Below are 8,214 nucleotides of genomic sequence, written 5' to 3'. Positions count from 1 at the left end.
CCAGTGGTGCCAGTGCACTCTCTGGACTCACTGCAGTGCATCCCAAGTGGTGCCAATGCACTCTCTGGACTCACTGCAGTGCATCCCCAGTGGTGCCAGTACACTCACTGGACTCACTGCACTGCATCCCCAGTGGTGCCAGTGCAGTCTCTGCACTCACTGAAGTGCATCTCCAGTGGTGCCAGAGCACTCTCTGGACTCACTGCAGTGCATCACCTGTGGTGCCAGTGCACTCTCTGGACACTCTGCACTGCATCCCCACTGGTGCCAGTGCACTCTCTGGACTCACTGCACTGCATCCCCAGTGGTGCCAGTGCACTCTCTGGACTCACTGCACTGCATCTCCAATGGTGCCAGTGCACTCTCTGGACTCACTGCAGTGCATCACCTGTGGTGCCAGTGCACTCTCTGGACACTCTGCACTGCATCCCCACTGGTGCCAGTGCACTCTCTGGACTCACTGCAGTGCATCACCTGTGGTGCCAGTGCACTCTCTGGACACTCTGCACTGCATCCCCACTGGTGCCAGTGCACTCTCTGGACTCACTGCACTGCATCCCCAATGGTGCCAGTGCACTCTCTGGACTCACTGCACTGCATCCCCAGTCCTGCCAGTGCACTCTCTGGACTCACTGCACTGCATCCCCAATGGTGCCAGTGCACTCTCTGGACTCACTGCACTGCTCCAGCCGCGGCAGCCTCTCCAGGCGCACCAGCCGCGGCATCCGCTCCAGCCTCGGCATCCGCTCCAGCCGCGTTAACCGCTCCAGCCGCGGTAGCTCCTCCAGCCGCGCCAGCCGCGGCAGCCGCTCCAGCCGCTCCAGCCGCTCCAGCCGCGGCATCCGCTCCAGCCGCTCCAGCCGCGGCAGCCGCTCCAACCGCGGCAGCCGCTCCAGTCGCGGCAGCCGCTCCAGCCGCTCCAGCCGCGGCAGCCGCTCCAGCCGCTACCGAGTGGAGCGGCTGCCACGGCTGGAGGGCTACCGCGGCTGGAGCGGCTGCCGCGGCTGGAGAGGCTGGCGCGGCTGGAGGGGCTGGAGCGGCTGCCGCGGCTGGAGCGGCTGGAGCGGCTGCCGCGGCTGGAGCGTCTGCCGCGGCTGGAGGGGCTACCGCGGGGTTGACTCGGCTGGAGCGGATGCCGAGGCTGGAACGGCACTCTCTGGACTCACTGAAATGCATTCTCAGTGGTGCCAGTGCACTCTCTGGACTCACTGCAGTGCATCCCCAGTGGTGCCAGTGCACTCTCTGGACTCACTGCACTGCATCCCCAGTCCTGCCAGTGCACTCTCTTGACTCACTGCAGTGCATCCCCAGTGGTGCCAGTACACTCACTGGACTGACTGAAGTGCATCCCCAGTGGTGTCAGTGCACTCACTGGAGTCACTGCACTGCATCCCCAGTGGTGCAAGTGCACTCCCTGGACTCACTGCACTGCATTCCCAGTGGTGACAGTGAAGTCTTTGGACTCACTGCACTCCATCCCCACTGGTGCCTTTGCACTCCCTGGACTCACTGCACTGCTCCAGCCGCGGCAGCCGCTCCAGCCGCGGTAGCCCTCCAGCCGTGGCAGCCGCTCCACTCGGTAGCGGCTGGAGCGGCTGCCGCGGCTGGAGCGGCTGGAGCGGCTGCCGCGGCTGGAGCGGCTGCCGCGGATGGAGAGGCTGGCGCGGCTGGAGGGGCTGGAGCGGCTGCCGCGGCTGGAGCGGCTGGAGCGGCTGCCGCGGCTGGAGCGTCTGCCGCGGCTGGAGGGGCTACCGCGGGGTTGACTCGGCTGGAGCGGATGCCGAGGCTGGAACGGCACTCTCTGGACTCACTGAAATGCATTCTCAGTGGTGCCAGTGCACTCTCTGGACTCACTGCTCTGCATCCCCAGTGGTGCTAGTGCACTCTCTGGACTCACTGCAGTGCATCCCCAGTGGTGCCATTGCACTCTCTGGACTCACTGCACCGCATTCCCACTGGTGCCAGTGCGCTCTCTGGACTCACTGCACTGCATCCCCAGTGGTGCCAGTGCGCTCTCAGGACTCACTGCAGGGCATCCCCAGTGGTGCCAGTGCACTCTCTGGACTCACTGCACTGCATCCCCAGTGGTGCCAGTGTACTCTCTGCACTCACTGCAGTGCATCCCCAGTGGTGCCAGTGCACTCTCTTGACTCACTGCAGTGCATCCCCAGTGGTGCCAGTACACTCACTGGACTGACTGAAGTGCATCCCCAGTGGTGTCAGTGCACTCACTGGAGTCACTGCACTGCATCCCCAGTGGTGCAAGTGCACTCCCTGGACTCACTGCACTGCATTCCCAGTGGTGACAGTGAAGTCTTTGGACTCACTGCACTCCATCCCCACTGGTGCCTTTGCACTCCCTGGACTCACTGCACTGCTCCAGCCGCGGCAGCCGCTCCAGCCGCGGTAGCCCTCCAGCCGTGGCAGCCGCTCCACTCGGTAGCGGCTGGAGCGGCTGCCGCGGTTGGAGCGGCTGGAGCGGCTGCCGCGGCTGGAGCGGCTGCCGCGGATGGAGAGGCTGGCGAGGCTGGAGGGGCTGGAGCGGCTGCCGCGGCTGGAGCGGCTGGAGCGGCTGCCGCGGCTGGAGCGTCTGCCGCGGCTGGAGGGCCTACCGCGGGGTTGACTCGGCTGGAGCGGATACCGAGGCTGGAACGGCACTCTCTGGACTCACTGAAATGCATTCTCAGTGGTGCCAGTGCACTCTCTGGACTCACTGCTCTGCATCCCCAGTGGTGCTAGTGCACTCTGGACTCACTGCAGTGCATCCCCAGTGGTGCCAGTGCACTCTCTGGACTCACTGCACCGCATTCCCACTGGTGTCAGTGCACTCTGTGGACTCACTGCACTGCATCCCCAGTGGTGTCAGTGCACTCTCTGGACTCCCGGCACCGTATCCCCAGTGGTGCCAGTGCATTCGCTGGACTCACGGCACTGCATCCACAGTGGTGCCAGTGCACTCTCTGGACTCACTGAAGTGCATTCTCAGTGGAGCCAGTGCACTCTCTGGACTCACTGCACTGCATCCCCAGTGGTGCCAGTGCACTCTCTGGACTCACTGCACCGCATTCCCACTGGTGTCAGTGCACTCTGTGGACTCACTGCGCTGCATCCCCAGTGGTGTCAGTGCACTCTCTGGACTCCCGGCACCGTATCCCCAGTGGTGCCAGTGCATTCGCTGGACTCACGGCACTGCATCCCCAGTGGTGCCAGTGCACTCTCTGGACTCACTGCAGTGCATCCCAAGTGGTGCCAATGCACTCTCTGGACTCACTGCAGTGCATCCCCAGTGGTGCCAGTACACTCACTGGACTCACTGCACTGCATCCCCAGTGGTGCCAGTGCAGTCTCTGCACTCACTGAAGTGCATCTCCAGTGGTGCCAGAGCACTCTCTGGACTCACTGCAGTGCATCCCAGTGGTGCCAGTGCACTCTCTGGACACTCTGCACTGCATCCCCACTGGTGCCAGTGCACTCTCTGGACTCACTGCACTGCATCCCCAGTGGTGCCAGTGCACTCTCTGGACTCCCGGCACCGTATCCCCAGTGGTGCCAGTGCATTCGCTGGACTCACGGCACTGCATCCACAGTGGTGCCAGTGCACTCTCTGGACTCACTGAAGTGCATTCTCAGTGGTGCCAGTGCACTCTCTGGACTCACTGCACTGCATCCCCAGTGGTGCCAGTGCACTCTCTGGACTCACTGCAGTGCATCCCAAGTGGTGCCAATGCACTCTCTGGACTCACTGCAGTGCATCCCCAGTGGTGCCAGTACACTCACTGGACTCACTGCACTGCATCCCCAGTGGTGCCAGTGCAGTCTCTGCACTCACTGAAGTGCATCTCCAGTGGTGCCAGAGCACTCTCTGGACTCACTGCAGTGCATCACCTGTGGTGCCAGTGCACTCTCTGGACACTCTGCACTGCATCCCCACTGGTGCCAGTGCACTCTCTGGACTCACTGCACTGCATCCCCAGTGGTGCCAGTGCACTCTCTGGACTCACTGCACTGCATCTCCAATGGTGCCAGTGCACTCTCTGGACTCACTGCAGTGCATCACCTGTGGTGCCAGTGCACTCTCTGGACACTCTGCACTGCATCCCCACTGGTGCCAGTGCACTCTCTGGACTCACTGCAGTGCATCACCTGTGGTGCCAGTGCACTCTCTGGACACTCTGCACTGCATCCCCACTGGTGCCAGTGCACTCTCTGGACTCACTGCAGTGCATCACCTGTGGTGCCAGTGCACTCTCTGGACTCACTGCACTGCATCCCCACTGGTGCCAGTGCACTCTCTGGACTCACTGCACTGCATCCCCAGTGGTGCCAGTGCGCTCTCAGGACTCACTGCAGGGCATCCCCAGTGGTGCCAGTGCACTCTCTGGACTCACTGCACTGCATCCCCAGTGGTGCCAGTGTACTCTCTGCACTCACTGCAGTGCATCCCCAGTGGTGCCAGTGCACTCTCTTGACTCACTGCAGTGCATCCCCAGTGGTGCCAGTACACTCACTGGACTGACTGAAGTGCATCCCCAGTGGTGTCAGTGCACTCACTGGAGTCACTGCACTGCATCCCCAGTGGTGCAAGTGCACTCCCTGGACTCACTGCACTGCATTCCCAGTGGTGCCTTTGCACTCCCTGGACTCACTGCACTGCTCCAGCCGCGGCAGCCGCTCCAGCCGCGGTAGCCCTCCAGCCGTGGCAGCCGCTCCACTCGGTAGCGGCTGGAGCGGCTGCCGCGGCTGGAGCGGCTGGAGCGGCTGCCGCGGCTGGAGCGGCTGCCGCGGATGGAGAGGCTGGCGCGGCTGGAGGGGCTGGAGCGGCTGCCGCGGCTGGAGCGGCTGGAGCGGCTGCCGCGGCTGGAGCGTCTGCCGCGGCTGGAGGGGCTACCGCGGGGTTGACTCGGCTGGAGCGGATGCCGAGGCTGGAACGGCACTCTCTGGACTCACTGAAATGCATTCTCAGTGGTGCCAGTGCACTCTCTGGACTCACTGCTCTGCATCCCCAGTGGTGCTAGTGCACTCTCTGGACTCACTGCAGTGCATCCCCAGTGGTGCCATTGCACTCTCTGGACTCACTGCACCGCATTCCCACTGGTGCCAGTGCGCTCTCTGGACTCACTGCACTGCATCCCCAGTGGTGCCAGTGCGCTCTCAGGACTCACTGCAGGGCATCCCCAGTGGTGCCAGTGCACTCTCTGGACTCACTGCACTGCATCCCCAGTCCTGCCAGTGCACTCTCTTGACTCACTGCAGTGCATCCCCAGTGGTGTCAGTACACTCACTGGACTGACTGAAGTGCATCCCCAGTGGTGCCAGTGCACTCTCTGGACTCACAGCACTGCATGCCCAGTGGTGCCAGTGCACTCTCTGGACTCACTGCATTGCATCCTCAGTGGTGCCAGTGCACTCTCTGGACTCACTGCACTGCATCCCCAGTCCTGCCAGTGCACTCTCTGGACTCACTGCACTGCATCCCCAATGGTGCCAGTGCACTCTCTGGACTCACTGCACTGCTCCAGCCGCGGCAGCCTCTCCAGGCGCACCAGCCGCGGCATCCGCTCCAGCCTCGGCATCCGCTCCAGCCGCGTTAACCGCTCCAGCCGCGGTAGCTCCTCCAGCCGCGCCAGCCGCTCCAGCCGCGGCAGCCGCTCCAGCCGCTCCAGCCGCGGCATCCGCTCCAGCCGCTCCAGCCGCGGCAGCCGCTCCAACCGCGGCAGCCGCTCCAGTCGCGGCAGCCGCTCCAGCCGCTCCAGCCGCGGCAGCCGCTCCAGCCGCTACCGAGTGGAGCGGCTGCCACGGCTGGAGGGCTACCGCGGCTGGAGCGGCTGCCGCGGCTGGAGAGGCTGGCGCGGCTGGAGGGGCTGGAGCGGCTGCCGCGGCTGGAGCGGCTGGAGCGGCTGCCGCGGCTGGAGCGTCTGCCGCGGCTGGAGGGGCTACCGCGGGGTTGACTCGGCTGGAGCGGATGCCGAGGCTGGAACGGCACTCTCTGGACTCACTGAAATGCATTCTCAGTGGTGCCAGTGCGCTCTCAGGACTCACTGCAGGGCATCCCCAGTGGTGCCAGTGCACTCTCTGGACTCACTGCACTGCATCCCCAGTCCTGCCAGTGCACTCTCTTGACTCACTGCAGTGCATCCCCAGTGGTGCCAGTACACTCACTGGACTGACTGAAGTGCATCCCCAGTGGTGTCAGTGCACTCACTGGAGTCACTGCACTGCATCCCCAGTGGTGCAAGTGCACTCCCTGGACTCACTGCACTGCATTCCCAGTGGTGACAGTGAAGTCTTTGGACTCACTGCACTCCATCCCCACTGGTGCCTTTGCACTCCCTGGACTCACTGCACTGCTCCAGCCGCGGCAGCCGCTCCAGCCGCGGTAGCCCTCCAGCCGTGGCAGCCGCTCCACTCGGTAGCGGCTGGAGCGGCTGCCGCGGCTGGAGCGGCTGCCGCGGATGGAGAGGCTGGCGAGGCTGGAGGGGCTGGAGCGGCTGCCGCGGCTGGAGCGGCTGGAGCGGCTGCCGCGGCTGGAGCGTCTGCCGCGGCTGGAGGGCCTACCGCGGGGTTGACTCGGCTGGAGCGGATACCGAGGCTGGAACGGCACTCTCTGGACTCACTGAAATGCATTCTCAGTGGTGCCAGTGCACTCTCTGGACTCACTGCTCTGCATCCCCAGTGGTGCTAGTGCACTCTGGACTCACTGCAGTGCATCCCCAGTGGTGCCAGTGCACTCTCTGGACTCACTGCACCGCATTCCCACTGGTGTCAGTGCACTCTGTGGACTCACTGCACTGCATCCCCAGTGGTGTCAGTGCACTCTCTGGACTCCCGGCACCGTATCCCCAGTGGTGCCAGTGCATTCGCTGGACTCACGGCACTGCATCCACAGTGGTGCCAGTGCACTCTCTGGACTCACTGAAGTGCATTCTCAGTGGAGCCAGTGCACTCTCTGGACTCACTGCACTGCATCCCCAGTGGTGCCAGTGCACTCTCTGGACTCACTGCAGTGCATCCCAAGTGGTGCCAATGCACTCTCTGGACTCACTGCAGTGCATCCCCAGTGGTGCCAGTACACTCACTGGACTCACTGCACTGCATCCCCAGTGGTGCCAGTGCAGTCTCTGCACTCACTGAAGTGCATCTCCAGTGGTGCCAGAGCACTCTCTGGACTCACTGCAGTGCATCACCTGTGGTGCCAGTGCACTCTCTGGACACTCTGCACTGCATCCCCACTGGTGCCAGTGCACTCTCTGGACTCACTGCACTGCATCCCCAGTGGTGCCAGTGCACTCTCTGGACTCACTGCACTGCATCTCCAATGGTGCCAGTGCACTCTCTGGACTCACTGCACTGCATCCCCAGTGGTGCCAATGCACTCTCTGGACTCACTGCTGTGCATCCCCAGTGGTGCCAGTACACTCACTGGACTGACTGAAGTGCATTCCCAGTGGTGACATTGAAGTCTTTGGACTCACTGCACTCCATCCCCACTGGTGCCTTTGCACTCCCTGGACTCACTGCACTGCTCCAGCCGCGGCAGCCGCTCCAGCCGCGGTAGCCCTCCAGCCGTGGCAGCCGCTCCACTCGGTAGCGGCTGGAGCGGCTGCCGCGGCTGGAGCGGCTGGAGCGGCTGCCGCGGCTGGAGCGTCTGCCGCGGCTGGAGGGGCTACCGCGGGGTTGACTCGGCTGGAGCGGATGCCGAGGCTGGAACGGCACTCTCTGGACTCACTGAAATGCATTCTCAGTGGTGCCAGTGCACTCTCTGGACTCACTGCTCTGCATCCCCAGTGGTGCTAGTGCACTCTCTGGACTCACTGCAGTGCATCCCCAGTGGTGCCATTGCACTCTCTGGACTCACTGCACCGCATTCCCACTGGTGCCAGTGCGCTCTCTGGACTCACTGCACTGCATCCCCAGTGGTGCCAGTGCGCTCTCAGGACTCACTGCAGGGCATCCCCAGTGGTGCCAGTGCACTCTCTGGACTCACTGCACTGCATCCCCAGTCCTGCCAGTGCACTCTCTTGACTCACTGCAGTGCATCCCCAGTGGTGCCAGTACACTCACTGGACTGACTGAAGTGCATCCCCAGTGGTGCCAGTGCACTCTCTGGACTCACAGCACTGCATGCCCAGTGGTGCCAGTGCACTCTCTGGACTCACTGCACTGCATCCCCAGTCCTGCCAGTGCACTCTCTGGACTCACTGCACTGCATCCCCA

Source organism: Anser brachyrhynchus (assembly GCF_964034855.1).
Source record: "Anser brachyrhynchus genome assembly, contig: SCAFFOLD_162, whole genome shotgun sequence".
NCBI lineage: Eukaryota > Metazoa > Chordata > Aves > Anseriformes > Anatidae > Anser > Anser brachyrhynchus.
The sequence above is the reverse complement of the archived record's forward strand: the minus strand, read 5'-3'. Positions refer to the sequence as shown.